This window comes from Hyperoodon ampullatus (genome assembly GCF_949752795.1).
Source record: "Hyperoodon ampullatus genome assembly, chromosome: 17".
Lineage (NCBI taxonomy): Eukaryota > Metazoa > Chordata > Mammalia > Artiodactyla > Ziphiidae > Hyperoodon > Hyperoodon ampullatus.
Window position 1 is genome coordinate 43,615,037 of NC_136930.1, and position 24,531 is coordinate 43,639,567.

Here is a 24,531-nt window from a genome sequence, read left to right on the forward strand (position 1 = left end):
GAAATGCCGTGGACAAGGAGAAACGCCTTGAGGGGATGCACAGTTTCACAAGCTACAGTGATCACAGACCACAGTGGTGGGGATCACGCTGCTGACACAGAAACCACAAAATCCAAAAGCAGGGAACGTGGCCTCTCAGGAGTAACTCTGCACCAGTCATCCCAACTTGACCCCAGGTCAGACAACCTGGTGAGTGGCACAGAGCAGCTGACAACATTGGTGGGGGGGTGTCACATAAAAAGGACTTAGAACAAGCAGCTTGAAGAAGGGAATGGTAGGAAACTGCTCCAGGGCTCTCAGGAATCCAGGGCAATACTGAGGGCTGGGTGGATAGATGCACAAGAAATGGCACCAAAGAGGTTTCCTGTTCCACAGTCAGCTGGCGAGGGGGAAGAGGATCCAGGAGGCAGTTGAATGGAGCAAAGGTAGGGTCCGGGAGGCGAGTCTCTAGAGGCTGGATCGGAAGAAAGGGTGCACACCGTGCACCAGTGATGGAACACGATTCTGGACCCCAAGTAAGGGACGTGGTGGTGGGGTTGGACTGACTGAGGGTGGCGGGTGGAACAGCCTCATGGTAGCCATCACAGCCACAGGGAAGTATATGGCCGCTAGGTCAGAGAGCTCCTTCCAGTGTGGATGGGGAGGCACAGTCTCACAGAGGAGGTCTATTGACGCCTGGGTGATAGAAGGCACAGAGGTCCTCGTATCGACGGTGACCCTTTTTGGCAAAGTGTCGGCAGACAGGGCGGTCGAATTTGTCTGACTTGGGGTCACCAGTCTTTCCATTGGCCCTGGGGGAGGGCCCAGAAGGCTGGGGGGTCCAATGGGACTCATCCTCCTCATCTCCCGGCTCTTCCTGCTCTGGCAGTGGGGAGGGGGTGGGGGGACTGCTGCTGCGGTGGTGACGGCTGCTGATTCTGCTTCTTTCGTTTTGGCATCATGGTTGCCGCAATCCATCTACTGCTTTTTAAGCCTTTTAAATGTTATTTGCATATAGCCCCTTATCTACGTTGTGTAATTTTTTGGTCCTTTGCTGTGTGGTACCCACACCCTTTTGAGGGTGTGGATAATGAGCTTGAGCTTTCTGCCTCTCCTGAGTCCTTCATACCCTTGGGCCTCTGGGATGCGCAGTGTAGTGGGGTCCCCTAGAGAGCCAGATGGGTGGTTCCTAATGGCTGGTGCTCTCATGTACACTGCAGGGACCCATCCAATGTGTGCATAAGTGCTCTTTGCTCCCTCCTTTCTTATAGCCCAGTCTTTGGGCACCAATAGTCAAAGCCGTGAGCCATATGAACAAAGGTACCTGAGCAAACATGCAAGAGTTTCTGGTTCGGTGGGAAGCTTTTCTGAGCAAATATACCAAGGTATAAGAGGCATAAGACAAGGGGTGTGGAATGAAATCTTCCCACCCTATTTTTCTTCATTTGTCAGCATTCTCTTTAGTCCTTTGAGGTTCAGACAGGTGAGTCAGAAAGGTAAACTGGAGAGCTTGGGCTGTGTGTCTGTCTTTGTCTTGACTCTACCTGTATTGGGCTATGTTGAGTGTTTTGGGTCCTTTGGAACTTGAGAAAACATAAGAGCTGCAAAATTTTACTAATGGGTAGTTATGAAATATCCATGGTTCCTGGGTGATTTTCTGATCTGGAACACCTAAACCCAGAGACTGACTGTAATCAGTTGGATAGTGTTCTCCCAAAATTCACGTATGCCTGGAACCTCTGAATGTGACCTTATTTGGAAACAGGATCTGTGCAGATGCATTTCAGGTAAGAGTTGAAACTTAGTGTTAGCCTTGCAGCTAAGTTCCTCCCAGGAGCCTGTGAGCAAAAGTTATGTGTGCCACTTACAGATCTTTCCTATAAAACAGTTAGTTACAAAAAATGGGTGCAAGGGCTTCCCTGGTGGCGCAGTGGTTGAGAGTCCGCCTGCCGATGCAGGGGACACGGGTTCGTGCCCCGGTCCGGGAGGATCCCACATGCCACGGAACGTCTGGGCCCATGAGCCATGGCCACTGGGCCTGCGCATCCAGAGTTTGTGCTCCACAACGGGAGAGGTCACAACAGGGAGAGGCCCGCGTACCGCAAAAAAAAAAAAAAAGTTTCTCAAAGGAAAACTTAATCCAGGTTGTAGAAGAGTCTGAATAACCACTGCTACTTAATATTGGTCATGATAATAAGCACAGCTAAACCTGTAAGGGTTTTCTCGTGCCAAGCCCTATCTACCTTCCATATACTGTAGTAACTCAGTCTTCACAGTGACCCTGAGATACATGCTATTATCCCAATTTGACCTTTGAAGAAACAGGCACAGTGTGGTTGAGAAACTTTCTTAGGGACACACACCCCTCATCCCTCCCTCATGGCCTCCTCCAGCCTCCTCTCACCTCTTCAGGGACTCTCCATAGCCCCCTTCTCTATGTTCCAGGCGCGGCTCCCATTGCACCTTCAGCATGTGCGGGGCGGTTGGTCATTTCCCCTTTATACATCAGTTCTCCTCCGTGAGGGCCGTTTCGGAAGTGCGAGGCTCAGCTTTGCCTTTGCCCAGCCCTGCCTTTGGGTTCACGTAGGAGGTTCTGAGAGCAGGACGGGTGTTAGCAAACAAGAGGGAACTGTTCCCCTAAAGCTCTGTAAATTACAAGAACACAAGCAGTACTACCTGAGGACCCCCCAAACCAAGCATCTCTTGAAAAGGAGATCAAATACTATGGAGCTTTGACATCTTAACGTTACTGATCTAGGTTCTTGGACTCTCTAATCAATAGAAGTTGCTAAGAGGCCGGACGAGGAATTCAGGCAAGGCTTTATTGGGACTCCTGCTGCAGCACGAAGAAGCGAAAACGAGTAACATGTGCCCTTGCTTGCCCCGCCCCGAGGCGGAGTGGGCTGGTCCCTTAGATGGAGGGAGGGTGGGGGAGGACTGGTGGGTCGGGCCAGAGGGGCGGCTTAGGTGGTCTGCCCGCCCCCGGGTGGCGCCGTGTGCAGGGATCATGCGCAGCTCCTGCTTTTGCTCCTGGCACCTCAGAAGTGGAAGCTGGGTTTTTGTCTTTTTGTATCTGTTGTTCATAATTTGCCCTAACTGAGCATTCAGGCAGTTATTTTTAGTCCCTTATAGTGTCTTTGTATTGGGTTGGCCAAAACGTTCGTTCGGGTTTTATCCGTAACACCTTATGGAATTTGTTGCTCAAAGAGTTGTCTGTCCAGGTGCAAGCACTGCAGCAACGGTTCCCAAGTCCCAGCCTGTCTCATTAAAGGGCTCCATTCCTGAACCTTTTCTGCCCCCCAATCTTGCCAGTTTATTAGCATCGCATATCTTTAAATATCAACACATTAGTCACCACCTGTGACCCATTACTACTGTGAAAACATTCATAAACCCATGACATTTGGTTCAGACCCAGGCAGCGTTTCTCAGCCTTGACTGCCCATTAGAATCACCTGGGGAGCTTGTAATACTGAAGGTGGGACTTAGGAGTCCCACCTTCAGGGATCCTGATTTAATTGGTTTGAGGCTACATCCTGGGCATCTGGTTTTTAAAACTTCCCAGGTGTGAAAGTTACGGGAGGGTGAATAAAAGCCATTAGAGTCAGAGCCCCTCATAGGTTTTCAGGATTCTGAAGGTTGAGTTTGGCTCCAACTTGCTCTGTGCGAGATGATGTCTCGTCTTGAAGAGATGGCTACCTAGGAGGCTGCATTAAGAGCTTCATCCAAGCTGCTTGCTGAGATAAAACTGAAGTCTGTGAAGCATCGCCTGGGATTTTATTCAAAGTCTTTTTTCATTCATCTGCAGAATGAAGATTTGCTTCCCATGCTGCTGGGGACCTACTGAGGGAGGTAAGTGGATGCTCAAAAGCTGAGCAGAGGCGCTGGGCAGGAACAAAAATAGTTCACATGTATGAGTACTTACTGTGTGCCAGGCACGACTCAGAGCACTTTCAACATCAATTCACGTAATTCTCATACTAGTCCTAAGAAAGATATTATTGTGCCCATTTTACTGATAAAGAAACTGAGATACAGAGAAATTAAGTATCTCACCCAAGGTTACACAGCTGGTAAATCCCAGGATTTGTAATTCGACTGTTTGGGCTCTGCAGTGAAATGTAAGACAAAAGGACAATGGTGGGGCATAGCCAAAGTGGACACATGAAATGCTCCTGGGATCACCATACTTTTTAGGAAGTTCTTTGCGGTGGCTTCTGGTCTCGGTTTGAGCAGGGATGGCCATGAACTGGTGACAGTGTTTCATCACTCTTGGTGGGACCCAGTGACTAATAGTCTTGGGGGAATTCAGGATACAAGAGGATTAGTCTCAAGCTGAGTCATACAGGTAGAAAACATGTGGGTTCAAGATGAATTGAGGTTAACGTATGGATTACAGAGCAAGATCTAGCATTAAGGGACATAAGGAGGCTTGGGGACAGCCTTATCTTTTTCATTTGGGTGTCAAGGGGCATAGCAGGACCTTCCTGAAACTACCCAGTGGCACAGGTTTCAGAGGCGGATGCCTGAGCTGGCAGATCATACTTAGGCATTTTAATTCTTTTTCTGTTTACAGCTGATGTTATCTTTATTGGTTAGAGGTAACAAGAATGTTTCTTGCTTTTCTGAACAAAGGTAGCAATTCCATACCAGAAATACTTTGGTTTGGCTTTTTTTTTTAAAGTTTCTTATTGAAAAAGTGATGTCCACTCATAGAAAATTGAGAGAATACAGATAAGCTGAAAGAAGAAAGTAAAAAGCTTAACCCTAAGTCAAAGTGTAACCACCGTTAGTGTTTTGGTTTATACCTCTTGGCACATACTTGGTACAATTTTAGTTTGCATCTTTACAGTCTTTTTCACTCCGGGTTTATAAACTTCCTCTCACCCCTAAAATGAGGTCTTCTAACAAGTGCTGTTTCTTGCAAACACCCCTGCAGGCTCTCTGGAGTGATACTAAACAATTGTCTTTTTCTAACACAAGGGATCAAACCAGGTCCTGCTACACCACTCAACAGCAGACTTTAACTCATCAAAGGGCAAAGGGCCCTGGCCAGAAGGAAGAAGCTTTGATAGGTAGCAGAGTCTCCACCTGGAAAATTCCTGTATAAGATGATCCAGCTAACACTGGCCATGCCTCTCCAAGTGGCCTGGCCTGGGTCCCTCAAGACTGACACCTCTGAATCCTCCTCTCCACGGCCTGATGAGTAACCATAAAAATGAGCTAAAACGGTATTCATACAAAACCCATAAATCCAAGTAGTATTTGTAAAAAGGGCTGCTTTAAGAGGTGCTTAGTATCAAACTCTGCTGGCAGACCAAGTCCTGGCAAATCCATCAGATATTCAAACGAATACAGCACATGTCAGTCCCTCGTGTTTGCCTAACACTGTACTGGAGCACTTTGATGAACATTTCCACATTCAACCTTCACAACTATCCAGAAAGGCAGGTAGATAGAATTTCCATGTTCCTGATGGAAAACATGGAGGCTCAGAGTTTGTGACTTGTCTAAGGTGAGAGCACTAGTAAGTTACAAAATCATAAATTCTCAAAAGTAGGAGAGAATCAGAAAAGCTCATCTAAACCAGGGATAACCAATAGGACTAGAATTGAGTGACTCTGATTCATTAATGACCACCTGGGGCACTGTGTAAACAAGGGTGGGATTAGTGGGAAATTGTAATGGCTGACTTTTTTTTTAAGAAGCTTTATTGAGACATAATTGACATACAAGCCGTACATTTAAAGTGTATAATTTGATCAGTTTTGACATAGGCATACACTCCTGAAACCGTCACCACAGTCAAGACAGTAAACATATCCATCACCATCAAAAGTTCCCTTGTGCCTCTTTTTCTTCCCTCCCACCTCTCCAGTCCCAAGAAACCTCTGATGTGCTGTCACTACAGATTTGTTTGTTTTTTCACGAGTTCTGTGTAAATGGAATCATATAGTTTTTTTGGTCTAGGTTCTTTCCTTCAGCACGGTTATTTGGAGATGCATCCAGGTTCTTGTGTGTGTTAATAGTTTTTATTTTCATTGCTGAGTAGTATTCCATTGTATGTATATACCACAATTTATCCATTGGCTTGCTGATGGGCACATGGGATGTGTCTAGTTTTTGACTTAAGAGCTTAATATTTTTTGAGTACTTACTTTGGGCCAAACACCCTTCTAAGTGCTATATATATATATATATATATGTGTGTGTGTGTGTGTATATCTCAAATCACTTAGTCATTCAGCCAATCACACAATAGGAGGCAGGTGCTCTTCTGTTCTTCCTTTGTTGATGAGCTAACTGAAGGACTATGTGGTTGAGTAAACTGCCCAAGGTCATGCAGGTGTTAAAGGGCAGAGCCAGGATTCAAACCCAGACAGCATGATTCTAGAGCCAACATTCTCAACTGTCCTGCTTAACTGTTACCAAAACTTAGCCACCCCTGTCATATGTCGGGGTGGGGAGATGGCAGTTGTACCTTGTATTTGTAGTGCCCAGGCTTTTAATAACCGCCATAATTTGTCAGCTAAATGGTCCTGCCACATGCTTAAGTCCCCTTACAACTTCTATTTCAGGTGTTCATTGAATGGAAAATATTTCTAGGTATGAATTTGTTTAGCACTAGAAATTTCTGTTCCAGTGATAGACTATCATAACACAGCTGGCCTTATCTTTTTGTTGTTGTTGTTTGTTTGTTTGTTTTTTTGCGGTACGCGGGCCTCCCACTGTTGTGGCCTCTCCCATTGTGGGGCACAGGCTCTGGACACGCAGGCTCAGTGGCCATGGCTCACGGGCCCAGCTGCTCTGTGGCATGTGGGATCTTCCCGGACCGGGGCACGAACCCGTGTCCCCTGCATCGGCAGGCGGACTCTCAACCACTGCTCCACCAGGGAAGCCCTGGCCTTATCTTTTTAAAAGAATACTTTTGACTTCTGAAAATCAACAAAAATCAGGAACACATGATTGCCACTGAATAGTATCTTTGTATTTGAAAGTTTAAAAAGAGAAAGAACTCTTTTCCCAACAGTACAACTGGAAATGACCCAAGCCACCCTTTTCTGAGGGTACAGCCTTTCTTGGAATGCCTTTTCGGAAAAGCTTTCTTTCTGCTTTTGATTCTTTTTGGCTGCTGTTCCTCAGTTGCAAGGATACCATGTGAATTGCAGTGATGCCCCGCAGCTCTGCAGCAGAGCTGGGCTCTCCCTGCCACTTGACCCTCTATTGTTTAAGGAGTCATATAAAGAAGATTTGGTTCCTTCAAGAGAAATGAGAGCCACAGGTCCATGGCTGGCGATGAAGACAGTGCGTTACCAGCCAGGCCAGGACACTCTGTAAACAATAACCTGCCTGGGTATGCCCTGCCTGCTGAGCCTGTCTTCCTATTCAACTATCAGACTTTGCTTTTGTTGAAATAAACATGAACTTGAGGACAGCCAGCTTTTCTGCATCTCTAGTCGGGGAGTTGAAAGAGCAAGGTTGAGCTGGTGGTTCCAGCAGTGAGCTGGTCCAGCAAGATGGACTGGTATTCAGCCAAGAGAGAGAATGTTTAGTGGAGATCTACCATGTGTCTGCCCTGTGCCCGGGCTGTGGGTACCTGGGGACCGTGCAGATGTTGTTTCAGTGCTCATACAGTCTCAGACATTCAGCAAGAAAAAAACACAATAGATTCTAAGCACGATCTGTTCTATGCAGGACAAGCATAGAGCACAGAGCATGCATGGGGTTGGGGAAGGGGAGGTCATCGCTGAGTCAGGGGCAAAGGCTAAGGCTTCCCTGAACCACGGACAGTTAGCTGAGACCTGAGGTGTGAGTCAGGATTAGTCAGATGAAGAGCCTGTGAAGAGAGTGAGAAAGAGAAGTGTTTAAGGTAGAAAAATGGGCAAGTGTGAGGAAGCCCTTAGTTCAGTTGGAGAAACAGAAATAAGGCCGTTGAATCGGAGTGGAGGAGGAGGAGGTAAGATGGGGCCAGGTGAGGCCCATTGTGCTGAAGAGGAAAATGAGGCTCTGGGAAGCCACTACTGTGCCTATGCTTTTGTAGCTGGAACTGACAATCATCATTCATCTTCACACAGCATTTGACCATGTCGTCCCCCTTTATTCCTGTAAGTCCTTTAAAATGTGCCCATTTTAGAGATAAACTGAGGCTCAGAAAAGCTTTTCTCAAGAGGACATAGCCAGAGGCATCCGAGCCAAGACTTCAATGCTGAAGTTCCGCCTCCGAAGCTCTCACTGCCTTGGCAGCCACTCTCAAACTTGCATCGAGTGTGAGACAATGCTTAGAAGCTTTGGAAAAAAACAATTCTGACCTCCACCTCAAATTATCTAAGTGGGGCCTTGGGCAAGTCACTGGTCTTGAACCACTTCAGCTTCCTGATCTGCAAAATAAGGGAGCAGACCCTCATTTTCTATAGTGAGAGGTCAATAGATGATGCCTGATCCCGAAAAATATGTGGCATTACAAGCGTGGTATTTGCTGGCATGGAGGTTATCAGCCAGATACAAGGAAAGATGGCCTCTAGGGAGGGTAAGATGGTGGTGAGGTCTAGAGACTGCTGTTTGCCTTCATAAGCCTTATAGAATTAGTTGACTCTCTAACCTATATGCAACTCTAACCTTTTAAAAATTAAAAAAAATTTAAATTAAACAGAGTGGGGATTGGACTAGATAACCTTTAAGACCCAATCCTCCTCTATCATTCTGTGCTTTGTCAGAATTTCAGATTAAAATTCAAGTGCAAGAGAGGCATTACCTGTTGTGCCGATACTGAGGAGCTGGTTAACAGCTAAGAGCAAGGTGGCAAAGAGGAAAGGGGAGGACGTAGGAGAAATATTTACTGAGCCCAGACGACTGTGCTGAGCACATTTCTGTCTTCCTCTCACTGAGCTGCCATTGCAACCCTGGGAGGCAGGTTGTCACTATTGCCCAAGTTGAAAGATCAGGGGAGTTAAGTAACTTACCTAAAGAAACAGCTGATGATTGTGAAGATTTGATTCTAGATTTGATTGCGAAGGCCTGTGGTTGTTTCTTGTGTTGACCTTTGATTAAAGCCAAGGGTAAGCTGAGACGAAGTGAGAGAGTGGCATGGACATATATACACTACCAAATGTAAAATAGATAGCTAGTGGGAAGCAGCCGCATAGCACAGGGACGGAGATCAGCGCGGTGCTTTGTGACCACCTAGAGGGGTGGGATAGGGAGGGTGGGAGGGAGACGCAAGAGGGAGGAGATATGGGAACATATGTATATGTATAGCTGATTCACTTTGTTATAAAGCAGAAACTAACACACCATTGTAAAGCAATTATACTCCAATAAAGATGTTTAAAGAAAGAAAAGGAACTCTGAAAAAAAAAAAATTAAAAGTAAAGCCAAGGGTAACACTTAGCTCCCCACCACCTCTCCCAACCCCCTGGTTCTGCAGGGACGACCCACCCCCGTACCCTCACCATGCAGAGTGGCTTCCTGGTGATCTGATTTGATGTGAGGAGAGAACTTAGAATACCTATAGGAATAAAGTGTTAGATTAGACTTCTTTAGAGACAAGTAATAGAAACCCACTGGAGATGTAAACAAAGACTGGAAATTCACTTAAAGATACAGGGCTTCTTAAAGAGCCCAAGAGCAGACTATAGTTGTTTGTTGGGAAGCAGTGGGTCTTGGAACTAGAACGTGCCTGAAACTCTGTCTCTTTCTTTTTCTTTCTTTTTTTTTTTTTTGCGGTACGCGGGCCCCTCAGTGCTGTGGCATCTCCCGTTGCAGAGCACAGGCTCTGGACGCGCAGGCTCAGCGGCCATGGCTCACGGGCCCAGCCGCTCCGCGGCATGTGGGATCTTCCCGGACTGGGGCACGAACCCGTATCCCCTGCATCGGCAGGTGGACTCCCAACCACTGCGCCACCAGGGAAGCCCTGAAACTCTGTCTCTTTTCCTCTTTCTATGTATCTGCTAATCAGTTTCCCCTATCTCCCGAAGTCACCTGGCAGAATAAAGCTGCCTTACAGCTCTCCCCTTCCCCGACCCTAGTGCTCATTGTTACCTGGTAACAGTGCCAGCCCTGGAGAGAGTGCTTCAGTCCACCAGGCCCTGGGTTGAAATTCCAGGGAAAGAATTTGAGTGGTGCATCCCTGGTCCAATCAGTTATACCCAGAGAACGTGACCATAGTGTATGAATATGCCTGCTAGAGTTCATGAGTGTGTGTGGGGGGGGCAGGGTGTAGATCAATTCCATGAGAAAAAGAGAAGGTAGAGTCATTTGCTCATACACTTCACTAAGTCTGACCTACTGGAACGTAACACCCTAGAGTTCACCTTCCCTTTCTATTCCTACTTTGCAGGAGAAAAAAATAAGTCAGTAGTAATGATAAAATAAAACTGAACAAGCAAAAAAAAAGTTAAGTTGTGTCTACAACTGCCTTTTGAAGCATGTATTAGACTAAATTTTTGTTTGCACATGTCAGAAACCAAACACAACAAAAAGGACATTTAATGTTCATGCGAAGGGGGAAGTATAGATGTTAGACTGACTTCAGGCATAGCTGGATCCAGGAGCTCAAATAATATCTTGAGGACTCTGCCTTTCTCTCTTGCCCCCTCTACGTTCTGCCATCCTCTCCACGTTGGCTTCATATGTAGCTTCCACAAATGGCTGCTTCCATGAAGCTGGGAAAGAGGACCGCAGGCAGCCCTAGCGTAAAGTTCACCATCTTGGAACAGTGCTACTCAATGAGAGGAGCGGAGGTGGGGGGCAGCAGCAGCACCCCCCTAGAAGTCATCTTGGAAATCTGTGGGGATGGTTGCAGTTGTCACAATGATGGTGGGGAGCTACTGCTTGAATTTCATGCTAGACATCCGGCAGAGTACGGAGCACTCCTATACAAAGTAGAGCTCTCATGTTCTACACAAATTTCTAACATACTACTGGACATTCATGTAGGTGGAAAGCCTGTTTATAATGAACTGAGTCTAGACACAGTTTGCAGAGTCTAGACTCTTCAAATGACTTTATATATAAAATGGGGTTATCTTTAATTGAGATGTATATAACATAATGACATAACATTAGTTTCAGGCATACAACGTAATGATTCAATACCTATATATATTGTGAAATGATCACCACAATAAGTCTAGTTAATTTCTATCACATCACATAGTTATACATTTTTTCCTTGTGACAAGAACTTTTAAGATCTATGCTCTTAACAACTTTCAAATATACAATATAGTATTAACTATAGTCACCATCGCATTATATTCCCATGACCTTTTTTATAACTGGAAGATTGTACCTTTTGACCTCTTTCACCCATTTTGTCCACCCTCCGCTCTTGCCTCTGGCAACCACAATCTGTTCTCTGTATATGTGAGCTCAGGTTTTTATTCTTTTTTAGATTTCATAAATAAGTAAAAGCGTATGGTATTTGTCTTTCTCTGACTTATTTCATTGGCATAATGCCCTCGAGGCCTATCCATGTTGCCACATGGCAAGATTTCCTTCTTTTTTTTAAGGCTAAATATTATTCCTGTGTGTGTGTGTGTGTGTGTGTGTACACATCTTTTTATCCATTCATCCATTGATGGACTTGTCCATGTCTTGGCTATGGTAAATAATGCTGCATTGAACATGGGGGTGCATATCTTTTCAAGTTAATGTTTTTGTTTCCTTTGGATAAATACCCAGAAGTGGAATTGACAGATTCATATGCTAGTTTTATTTTTAATTTTTGAGGAAACACCATACTATTTTCCATAGTGTCTGAACCAGTTTACATTCCCACCAAAAATTCACAAGGCTTCCCTTTTCTCCACATCCATCACTAACATTTATTTCTTGTCTTTTTTTTTTTTTTGTGGTACCCGGGCCTCTCACTGTTGTGGCCTCTCCCGTTGCGGAGCACAGGCTCCGGACGCGCAGGCTCAGCGGCCATGGCTCACGGGCCCAGCTGCTCCGCGGCATGTGGGATCCTCCCAGACCAGGACACGAACCTGCGTCCCCTGCATCAGCAGGCGGACTCTCAACCACTGCGCCACCAGGGAAGCCCTATTTCTTGTCTTTTTGATAATAACCATCCTAACAGAAGTGAGGTGATCTCTCATTGTGGCTTTGATTTACATTTCCCTGATGATTAGTGATGTTGAACATGTCTTCATGTGACTGTTGGCCATCTGTATGTCTTCTTTGGAAAAGAATGTCCTCTGCCCATTTTTTAATCAGATTTTTTTTTTTTTTGCTCTTGAGTTGTATGAGTTCTTTATATATTTTGGGGTGTGAACCCCTTGTCAGATTATATGATTTGCAGTTATTTTCACCCATTCGGTAAGTTGCCTTTTCATTTTATTGATGGTTTCCTTTGCTGTGCAGAAGCTTTTTATTTTGACTTAGTTCCACTTATTTATCTTTGCTTTTGGTGTCACAACCAAAAATTAATTGCAAAGACCAATGTCAAGGAGCTTACAGCCTATGTTTTCTTCTAGGAGTTTTATGGTTTCAGGTCTTATGTTTAAGTTTTTAATGCATTTTGAGTTAATTGTGGGTATGGTGTAAATTAGTGGTCCAGTTTCATTCTTTTGCATGTGGCTGGCCAGTTTTCCCAGCACTGTGTATTGAAGAGACTGTCTTTTCCCCATTGTATATTCTTGACTCCTTTGCCATAAACTAATTGACCACATATGTGTGGGTTTATTTTGGAGCTCTCTATTCTGTTCCATTGATCGGTGTGTCTGTTTTTATGTCAATACCATACTGTTTTGATTACTGGAGCATTGTAATATAATTTGAAATCAGAGCACATGATGCCTCCTGCTTTGTTCTTCTTTCTCAGGATTGCTTTGGCTATTCAGGGCCTTTTGTGGTTCCATGCAAATTTTAGAATTTTTTCTATTTCTGTGAAAAATGCCTTTGGAATTTTGATAGGGATTATGTTGAAACTGTGGATTGCTTTGGGTAGTATGGACATTTTAACAATATTTATTCTCCTAATCCATTCTTATGGAATATCTTTGCAACTAGTTGTATCTTCAGTTTCTTTCATCAATATCTGATAGTTTTCAGTATAGAGGTCTTTTACTTCATTAGTTAAATTCATTCCTAGGTATTCTTTTTGATGTTATTTTAAATGGGATTTTTCTTAATTTCTCTTTCTGACTGTTCATTATTAGCGTATAGATGTTGTAACTTTACTGAATTCATTTATTAGTTCCAACAAGTTTTTGGATGGTATCTTTAAGATTTTATATACATAATATAGTATCATCGGCAAATAATGACAATTTATTTCTTCCTTTCCAGTTTGGATAACTTTTACTTCTTCTTGACTAATTGCTGTAGCTAGGACTTCCAACATTATGTTGAATAGAGGTGGCAAGAGTGGGGATTCTTGCTTTGTTCCTGATTTTAGGGGAAATGTTTTGTTTCTTATTCTAGGGGAAATTTTTTCACTTTTTTGGGGGGGGGTTCTTGTTTTTCGGTTTTTTGGTTTTGTTTTTTGCTGTTGAGAATGATGTTAGCTATGGGCTTGTCATATATGGCCTTTATTAAACGCACCATATATGTGTGGTACATTTCCTCTATAGCCTCTTTTTTAAGAGTTTTTATCATAAATGGATGTTGAATTCTGTCAAATCTTTTTCTGCATCTATTGAGATAATTATATGGTTTTTATCCTTTATTTTATCAATGTGGTATCACATTGATTTGTGGATAATGAACCATTCTTACATCCCTGGAATAAATTCTATTTTATCATGTATGATACTTTTAATGTATTGTTGAATTCAGTTTGCTAATATTTTGTTGAGGATTTTTGCATCTATGTTCATCAGGGATATTGACCTTTTCTTGTGCTGTTCTTGTCTCATTCTGGTATCAGTAATGCTGGCCTCATAAAATGAGTTTGGAAGTGTACATTCTATTTTTTAGAATAGTTGAGAAGGATTGGTATTCTTTAAATGTTTGGTTGAACTCACTAGTTAAGCCACCTGGTCCTGGACTTTTGTTGGGAAGTTTTTGATTACTGACTCAATCTCCTTATTACTATTTGGTCTGTTCAGATTTTCTATTTCTTCATCATTCAGTCTTGGTAAGTTTCTAGGAATTTATTCTGGGATGTCCAATTTGTTGGTGTATGATTGTTCATAGTAATTATGATCCTTTATATTTTTGTGGTATCAGTAGAAACATCTCTTTCATTTCTGATTTTGAGTCCTTTTTTTCTTGATGAACGTAGCTAATGTTCTGTCAGTTTTATCTTTTCAAAAACCTTAGGGTTTTTTTAATGTTTACTATTGTCTTTTTAGGCTTTATTTCATTTATTTCCACTCTGATCCTTGTTTTTTCCTTAGTTCTACTATGGGTTTCGTTTGTTCTTTTTCTAGTTCCTTAAGATGTAACATTGGGATGTTTTATTTGAGATTTTTCTTGTTTCTCTATGTAGGCATTTATTGTTGTGAACTTCCCACTTAGAACTGCTTTTGCTACATCCCATAGATTTTGGTATGTTGTATTTCCATTTTCATTTATCTCAAAGTATTTTTTTATTCTTTGACCGTTGGTTGTTCAGTAGCATGTTGTCTAATCTCCATGTATTAGTGAATTTCCAGGTTTTTTCTTGTAATTGATTTCTACTTTCATAGCATTGTGGTTGGAAAAGATGCTGACATGATTTCAATCTTCTCAAATTATTGACTTGTTTGTGGCCTAACATATGATCTGTCCTGGAGAATGTTCCACATACACTTGAGAAGAATGTGTATTCTGTTCCTTGGATGGAATGTTCTCTAAGTGTTTATCTAGTCTACCGTGTTGTTTATGACCAATGTTTCCTTATTGATTTTCTGTATGGATGATCTATCCATTGATGAAAGTGAAGTATTAAAGTTCTCTACTATTATTGTATTGCTATCTATTTCTTTCATCAGGTCTGTTAATATTCTATATTTAGGTTCTCCTATGTTGACTGCATAAACATTTTAAAATGTTATATCTTTTTATTGGATTGATACCTTTAGCATTATGTAATGCCCTTCTTTGTCTCTTATTACAGCCTTTATCTTAAAGTTTATTTTGTCTAAGTATAGCTACTCCAGCTTTATTTTGGTTTGCATTGGCATGGAATATCTTTTTTCATCCCTTCACTTTTAGCCTGTGTGTATCCTTATATCTGAAGTGAAGCTCTAGTAGGCAGCATGTAATGAGTCTTGTTTTTTTTATATCTATTTAGCCACTCTTTTTTGGGGGGGGCAAACTTTTAATTTTTGAATTTTATTTATTTATTTTTATACAGCAGGTTCTTATTAGTCATCCATTTTATACACATCAGTGTATACATGTCAATCCCAATCTCACAATTCACCACACCACCACTACCACCCCTCGCTGCTTTCCCCCCTTGGTGTCCATACGTTTGTTCTCTACATCTGTGTCTCAATTTCTGCCCTGCAAACTGGTTCATCTGTACCATTTTTCTAGGTTCCACATATATGTGTTAATATACAATATTTGTTTTTCTCTTTCTGACTTACTTCACTCTGTATGACAGTATCTAGATCCATCCATGTCTCAACAAATGACCCAATTTCATTCCTTTTTATGGCTGAGTAATATTCCATTGCATATATGTACCACATCTTCTTTATCCATTCATCTGTCGATGGGCATTTAGGTTGCTTCCATGACCTGGCTATTGTAAATAGTGCTGCAATGAACATTGGGGTGTATGTGTCTTTTTGAATTATGGTTTTCTCAGGGTATATGCCCAGTAGTAGGATTGCTGGGTCATATGGTAATTCTATTTTTAGTTTTTTAAGGAACCTCCATACTGTTCTCCATAGTGGCTGTATCAATTTACATTCCCACCAACAGTGCAAGAGGGTTCCCTTTTGTCCACACCCTCTCCAGCATTTGTTGTCTGTAGATTTTCTGATGATGCCCATTCTAGCTGGTGTGAGGTGATACCTCATTGTAGTTTTGATTTGCATTTCTCTAATAATTAGTGACGCTGAGCAGCTGTTCATGTGCTTCTGGGCCATCTGTATGTCTTCTTTGGAGAAATGTCTCTTTAGGTCTTTTGCCTGTTTTTAGATTGGGTTGTTTGTTTTTTTTATATTGAGCTGCATGAGCTGTTTATATATTTTGGAGATTAATCCTTTGTCCATTGATTCGTTTGCAAGTATTTCCTCCCATTCTGAGGGTTGTCTTTTCATCTTGTTTATGGTTTCCTTTGCTGTGCAAAAGCTTTTAAGTTTCATTAGGTCCGATTTGTTTATTTTTGTTTTTATTTCCATTACTCTAAGAGGTGGATCAAAAAAGATCTTGCTGTGATTTATGTCAAAGAGTGTTCTTTCTATGTTTTCCTCTAAGAGTTTTATAGTGTCTGGTCTTACATTTAGGTCTCTAATTCATTTTGAGTTTATTTTTGTGTATGGTGTTAGGGAGTGTTCTAATTTCATTCTTTTACATGTAGTGGTCCAGTTTTCCCAGCACCACTTATTGAAGAGACTGTCTTTTCTCCATTGTATATCCTTGCCTCCTTTGTCATAGATTAGTTGACCATAGGTGCATGGGTTTATCTCTGGGCTTTCTATCTTGTTCCATTGATCTATGTTTCTGTTTTGGTGTCAGTACCATATTGTCTTGAGTATTGTAGCTTTGTAGTGTAGTCTGAAGTCAGGTAGTCTGATTCCTCCAGCTCCATTTTTTTCCCTCAAGACTGCTTTGGCTATTCGGGGTCTTTTGTGTCTCCATGCAAATTTTAAGGGTTTTTTTGTGCTAGTTCTGTAAAAAAAAAAAAAAATGCCACTGGTAATTTGATAGGGATTGCACTGAATTTGTAGATTGCTTTGGGTAGTATAGTCATTTTCACAATATTGATTCTTCCAATCCAAGAACATGGTAGATCTCTCCATCTGTTGGTATCATCTTTAATTTCTTTCATCAGTGTCTTATAGTTTCCTGCATACAGGTCTTTTGTCTCCCTAGGTAGGTTTATTCCTAGGTATTTTATTCTTTTTGTTGCAGTGGTAAATGGGAGAGTTTCCTTAATTTCTCTTTCAGATTTTTCATCATTAGTGTATAGGAATGCCAGAGATTTCTGTGCATTAATTTTGTATCCTGCAACGTTACCAAATTCATTGATTAGATCTAGTAGTTTTCTGGTGGCATCTTTAGGATTTTCTATGTATAGTATCATGACATCTGCATACAGTGACAGTTTTACATCTTCTTTTCCAATTTGTATTCCATTTATTTCTTTTTCTTTTCTGACTGCCATGGTTAGGACTTCCAAAACTATGTTGAATAATAGTGGTAAGAGTGGACATCCTTGTCTTGTTCCTGATCTTAGAGGAAATGCTTTGTTTCTCACCATTGAGAATGCTGTTTGCTGTGGGTTTGTCATATATGGTCTTTATTATGTTGAGGTAGGTTCCCTCTGTGCCCACTTTCTGAAGAGTTTTTATCATAAATGGGTGTTGAATTTTGTCAAAAGCTTTTTCTACATCTATTGTGATGATCATATGGTTTTTATTCTTCAATTTGTTAATATGGTGTTTCACATTGATTGAGTTGCGTATACTGAAGAATGCTTGCATCCCTGGGATAAATCCCACTTGATCATGGTGTATGATCCTTTTAATGTGTTGTTGGATTCTGTTTGCTAGTATTTTGTTGAGGATTTTTGCATCTATATTCATCAGTGATACTGGTCTGTAATTTTCATTTTTGGAGTATTTTTGTCTGCTTTTGGTATCAGAGTGATGGTAGCCTCATAGAATGAGTTTGGGAGTGTTCCTTCCTCTGCAATTTTTGGAAGAGTTTGAGAAGGATGTGTTGTATTGTATTGTATTGTTACAAGAGACCCCTATAATGCAAATGTTGTTGCATTTAATGTTGTCCCAGTGGTCTCTTAGGCTGTCTTCATTTCTTTTCATTCTTTTTTCTTTATTCTGTTCCACAGCAGTGAATTCCACCATTCTGTCTTCCAGGTTACTTATCTGTTCTTCTGCCTCAGTTATTCTGCTATTGATTCCTTCTAGTGTAGTTTTCATTTCAGTTATTGTATTGTTCATCTCTGTTTGTTTTTTCTTTAATTCTTTTAGGTCTTTGTTAAACATTTCTTGCATCTTCTCAGTCTTTGCCTCCATTCTTTTTCCGAGGTCCTGGATCATCTTCACTACCATTATTCTGAATTCCTTTTCTGGAAGGTTGCCTATCTCCACTTCATTTAGTTGTTTTTCTGGGGTTTTATCTTGTTCCTTCATCTGGTACATAGCCCTCTTCCTTTTCATCTTGTCTACCTTTCTGTGAATGTGTTTTTTCTTCCACAGGCTGCAGGATTGTAGGGTTTCTTGCTTCTGCTGTCTTCTTGCTTCTGTAGTTCTTCTTGCTTCTGTCCTTCTTTCTTCTGCTCCAGCCACTCTGCTTTTTGATTGGAGAATCTAAGTCATTTATATTTCATTATTGATAGGCATGTACTTATTGCCTTTTTGTTAATTGTTTTATGGCTGTTTTGTTGTTCCTCTGTCCCTTTCTTCTTCTCTTGCTTTCTTCTTTTGTGATTTGATGATTTTCTATACTGGTATGTTAGATTCCTTTCTCTTTCTCTTTTGTGTATTTACTAGAAGTTTTTGCTTTGTGTTTACCATGATGCTTATATAAAACGACTTATATTTATAACAATCTATTTTAAGTTGATAACTTAAGTTTGAACACATTCTAAAACTCTACATTTTTACTCCCCACCCCTACATTTTGCTTTTAATTTCACATTTTACATCTTTTTTTTCTTGTGTATCCCTTAAATTATTACAATTAGTTTTACTACTTTTGTCTTTTAACCTTCACACTTGCTTTATAGTGATTAACCCACCTCCTTTAGATTAGGTTAATCTAATTAACCCACCACAACATTAGATTATTTTGAATTTTACTAATATTTACCTTCACCAGTGAGATTTTTTATTTCACATGTCTTGTTACTAATTAGCACACTTTTGTTTTTTTAGCTTAAAGGAGTCCCTTTAACTTCTAAGACCAGTCCACTGGTGATGAACTCCTTTAGCTCTTGCTTTTCTGGAGAACTCTATCTCTTCAATTCTGAATGACAACTTTGCCTGGTAGAATATTCTTGGTTGGCTTTTTTTTTTTTTAGCAATTGAATGAATATATTGTTCTACTTCCTTCTGGTATGTGAAGTTGCTGCTAAAAGAAATCTGCTGATGGTCTTATCAGGGTTTCCTTGTATTATACATAACGAGTTGTTTTCTCTTGCTTTTAAGATTCTCTCTTTTTCTTTAACTTTTGACATGTTAATTGTAATGTACCTTGATGTAGGTCTCTTTGAGTTCCTCTTATTTAGAATTTTCTGGGATTCCTGAATCTGGATATCTGTTCTCTTCCCCAGTGTGGGGAGTTTTTCTCCATTATTTCTTCAAATAAGTTTTCTTCCCCTCTTTTTTGTTTCTGGGACACATATAATGTGAATGTTGGTCCACAGGATGTTTTCCCATAAGTCTCATAAGCTTGCTTTATTCTTTTTCATTGTTTATTTCTTTTTGCTACTCTGATAGGGTAAGTTCCATTGCCCTTTCTTTGAGCTCACTGATCCTTTCTTCTTCTACATCTAGTTTGCTGTTGAACCCCTCTAGTGTATTTTTCAGTCCAGTTATTGTATCTTCAGCCCTGTGACTTGTATTTGGTAATACCTTATATTTTCTATATCTTTTTTGAAATTCTCACTTTGTTCATCCATTCTTCCCCTCAGCTAGGTGAGCATCTTTGTGACCGTTATTTTGAACTCTTTATCAGATAAATCCCTTATCTCCATTTGATTAAGGCCTTTTTCTGAAATTTTATCTTATTCTTTCATTTGGAACATATTCCTCTGTTTCATTTGCTTTGACTCTCTGTGTTGGTTTCTATGCATTAGATAAAGCAACCACCATTTCCAGTCTTAAAGGAATAACCTCATATTGGAGATGAGCCTTTTTGTTCAACCCTGCCTAGCTCTTTTTTGTCCTCAAACATTTGTGCAGCCTTTTTTTTTTTTTTTTTTTTAAGTGGCTCCTAGTAGTTGAGAGTGTGCAAAGACCTGTCAGGGTCTCAGAGGAGATGACCTCAGTCAGCATCTAGATTCAGGTTGATTGAAGAGTAGATCCTCAGGCTGCAGCTTTTAAAGTATGTAAATTTTTTTTTCTGGGGGAAGACTGAGATGGCTGTTTCTGCCTGCTCCCTTTGCACTGAGCCCTGGGGTTATAGCCAGTTAAGAATAGCTTCTTTCTTTGCTACAATCTTATTTAACTTGTGAACATAAGCCCCGCTGGCCACCACAGACAGGTGACATAGGCCTGTCCCCTGGGTGGCAGCCACCAAAACCAGGGTAACATGTAAAAACTGGGGCACTGCCAAGAGTACCTGCATTCTGAAGCATGGCAGAGAACTAACGCAGAGATAGCACCCACACTCTGAGGCCTTTGGAGAGGGTTACGGATAGCCTTAGGTGTGTGTCTAATGAGAAGCCTGAGCCTCAAGCCATAGCTATGAAGATAAGCTAATAGGCCTCTTTCACAGAAAGACTGGGCTCCTCAGTCTGTTGCCTCTCTGCTACTCTACTCTCCCTGTGGGTGGCAGCCAGTTAAGAACTCTTCATTTGTACAGTTCTATGGGGCCCACAAGCTTAAACCCCACTGGCCACCAGAGCCGGGTGATCTAGAGGAGTCCCCTGGATGGCAACTACCAAAATCACAGGCCAGAAGAGTATATAATCTCCTTTCTGGGAGTTACTGGTGACCTGGAAAGAGGCAGAAGAACAGAGAGCAAAGATAGAGTACCCTGGCCCCCGTCCCGAGAGAGAACATTGGTAGGCCCCTAGATATGCTGTGCAGTTCTTTTTTAACATCTTTATTGGAGTATAATTGCTTTACAATGTTGTGTTAGTTTCTGTTGTATAACAAAGTGAATCAGCTATATGTATACATATTTTCCCATTGCTGTACAGTTTTAATATACACTGAATTGTCCATGAATACTACCATGTGTAAAGTGAGGGGAAAATTGTACTTTCTTTTGTTTGGAATTTTAACAAGGGCTGTTCACTATTTCAGGTATCACATCACCAATGGTAATGTCACTAATGGTATTAGAGGTACCATACAGCTCACCTGTACATGTCTCCGTCTGTCACTGTTCTGCTCACAGTGATTCTATGTTTGGGGCAAGCATATAATGATCTTATATCTTCTAGTGTAGGCATGCCCATGCATGTATATATTGATGCATTATTATTCCATTATAAACTGTTTCTATAAACTATTTTTATTATGTTTTTTTATGAGTGATTTTTCTCTTTTGCATTAGAGATAGGGCAACATGTTTTTAATGGCATATGTATTATCTATGAATTCCCTTTTGGTGTGTTAAAGGGATAATAACAAAATATTTATAAAAAGGAAGTGTTGGCTTTAAGAACCACTGTCCTAGAGGAAGAGGGCAGCCTGCTCCCTCCTAATGAGCATCAATTTGCCAACTCATAGTGAGGACCCTGATCGTCTAGAATGGGTGAGACCCCATCACCGAACCCAGGCTCACTATGGCTAGAAGAAGGATGTGCTCTTCTTGGCTAGCCTGGGTAGCTGAACACCCCGGGGCAGGGGCAAGGAGGGAGGCAGGGGAGGCAAGACTCCAAGTTACACAGCCCGACTAGGCACACGAGGGTTGGGGAAGGGGTCCCCAAAGTAAAACTGGAGTGCTGTTTCTGCATGAAAGCAGAAGCTGGATAGGCTAAAGTGACAGTTAGGTGCAAAAATAAATACACACAACTTAGAACCTAAGTGACGGAGTAGTGTTAATGAAACATTCCCTACCACAACCTCCAGGGCTGACAACACAAACCCACAATGAACCAGATTGCCAAGGATGAAAAGAAACAAAAAGTTATCATTAAAATGCAAGAAAAAACTGCAAGAGAAAACCATGATCCTCTCTAAACAACACTGATGACGCAATAACAACAAAGCTTCCACCTAAAATTGGCAGGAATTCCAGCTATGCCATGCACACGCACAGTGGGAGATGGCAACACCTGAGAGCAGGGTTTGCCATCCAGGCTCCCCCATTGAATGTTAAATCAGTCCTTAGGAAACACTAGCAAAGAACTAATTTTGGTAACCCTTGGCTGCATATAAGCAATTGCACATAATAATGGCACTCTAGAGAATTGTATCCACTCCATGCCAGAAGCACTCCTCCTCCAGGCGTGACAACCAAAAATTTCTCTCCACATTGCCTGGTGCCCTGGTGTGCAAAATTACCCCTGATTGAGAAAGTGTTCCCACTGATCTAGGGGAGCGCTTTAAAAATAATTCTTGTCCACACAAACACTTGTACATGAAGGCTCATAGCAGATTTCTCAATAGCCTAACACTGGAAACAACCCAAACGTCCATCAAATGATGACTTGATAAGTAATTGATGGCCTATCCATACAATGGAATATTATTTGTGCATAAAAAGGAATTGAATATTGATATATACTACAATATAGATGAATCCTTGAAAACATTATACTAAGTGAAAGAAGCCAGTCACAAAATACAACATATTATATGATTCCATTTATAGAAAATGTCCAGAATAGGTAAACCTATAGAGACAGAAGGTAGATTAGTGTATGCCTAGGGCTGGGGTGATAGCAGGATTGAAGACTGATGATGAATGGGCACAGGGTTTTTTTTAGGGGGTGATGAAAATGTTCCAAAATTGGTCATGGATTTGGTTGCATCACTCAGTGAGTATACAAAAAACCACTGGATTGTACATTTTAAATGGGTGAATTGTAAAATATGTGAATTATATCTCAATAAAGCTGTTAACCAAAAGAAAAAAGAAGTCTCTGCCACATGTGCTCACTCACTTCCTATCCCAGAACTGTTGAGTGAGTTTCTATAAGGAGCAGACCCTGAGAATCAGGCATGTGTTGAAAACTTCCGATGTCATCCTTATGCAACTGGCCAGCTGTCCAGTGTTTGGGAATCTCCACCAACCCCATGGTTCTCTCCAAAACTCAGGCTGAGCCACAGACCTTTTTTTTTTTAATTGAAGTGTAGTTGATTTACAATACTGTGTTAGTTTCAGGTGTACAGCAAAGTGATTCAGTTATGCATAATATATATATACCTTTCCAATTATTTTCCATTTTAGGTTATTACAAGACATTGAATATAAAACATAGTTCCCTATGTTCTACAGTAAATCCTTGTTTTTATTTTATATATAGTAGTGTATATCTGTTAATCCCATACTCCTCCCCCAGCCCTTTCCCCTTTGGTAACCATAAATTTTTTTTCTATGTCTGTGAGTCTGTTTCTGTTTTTTAACTATATTCATTTGTATCACTTTTTAGATTCCACATGTAAGTGATATCATACAATATTTGTCTTTCTCTGTCTGACTTACTTCACTCAGTATGATAATCTCTGGGTCCATCCATGTTCCTGCAAATGGCAATATTTCATTCTTTTTTATGGCTGAGTAATAATATTCTATAGTGTATGTATATACCACATCTTGTTTATCCATTCATCTGTTGATGGACACTTAGGTTGTTTCCATGTCTTAGCTATTGTAACTAGTGCTGCTTTGAATATTGGGGTGCATGTATCTTTTTGAATGAGAATTTTCACTTTTTCCAGATCTATGCCTGGGAGTGGGATTGCAGGATCATATGGTAACTCTATTTTTAGTTTAAAGAACCTCCATACTGTTCTCCATAGTGGCTGCACCAGTTTACATTCCCACCAGCAGGATAGGAGGGTTCCCTTTCCTCTAACCCTCTCCAGCATTTATCATTTGTGGACTTTTTGATGATGGCCATTCTGACCAGTGTGAGGTGATGCCTCATTATAGTGTTTGTTTTGTTTTTGTTTTTGTTTTTTGTGGTGAAGGAAAGTGCAGCGTTTATTGCAGGAAACCAAGTGAGGAGTCCAGACAGCTAGTGCTCGAAACACTGGGAACTCCTCAATAGGTTTCAGCAAAGCATTTTTTAAATTAATTTTTATTGGAGTATAGTTGCTTTACAATGTTGTGTTAGTTTCTGCTGTACAGAAAAGTCAATCAGCTATATGTATACATATATCCCCTCTTTTTTAGATTTCCTTCCCATTTAGGCCACTATAGAGCACTGAGTAGAGTTCCTTGTGCTATACACTAGGTTCTCATTAGTTATCTATTTTATACATAGTAGTGTATATATGTCAATCCCAATCTCCCAATTCATCCTACCCCTCCTTCCTCCCCTGGTATCCATACATCCATTCTCTATGTCTGTGTCTCTATTTCTGCTTGTAAATAAGATCATCTGTATCATTTTTCTAGATTCCACATATAAGCAATATTATACAATATTTGTTTTTCTCTTTCTGACTTACTTCACTATGTATAACAGTCTCTAGGTCCATCCACATCTCTGCAAATTGCACAATTTCATTTCTTTTATGGCTAAGTAATATTCCATTGTATATATGTACCACATCTTCTTTATCCATTCTTCTGTTAATGGAT

The 24,531-nt window shown here is 41.0% G+C and overlaps 1 pseudogene across 1 annotated transcript; it reads right to left on the bottom strand.

Annotated features, from left to right (window-relative positions):
* Window positions 1-652: 652 nt before the first annotated feature.
* On the bottom strand, window positions 653-938 carry LOC307065863 (proline-rich protein 3-like; annotated as a pseudogene). Its single transcript has one exon. The product of its transcript is annotated as a proline-rich protein 3-like (transcript).
* Between the last annotated feature and the right edge of the window lie 23,593 nt (window positions 939-24,531).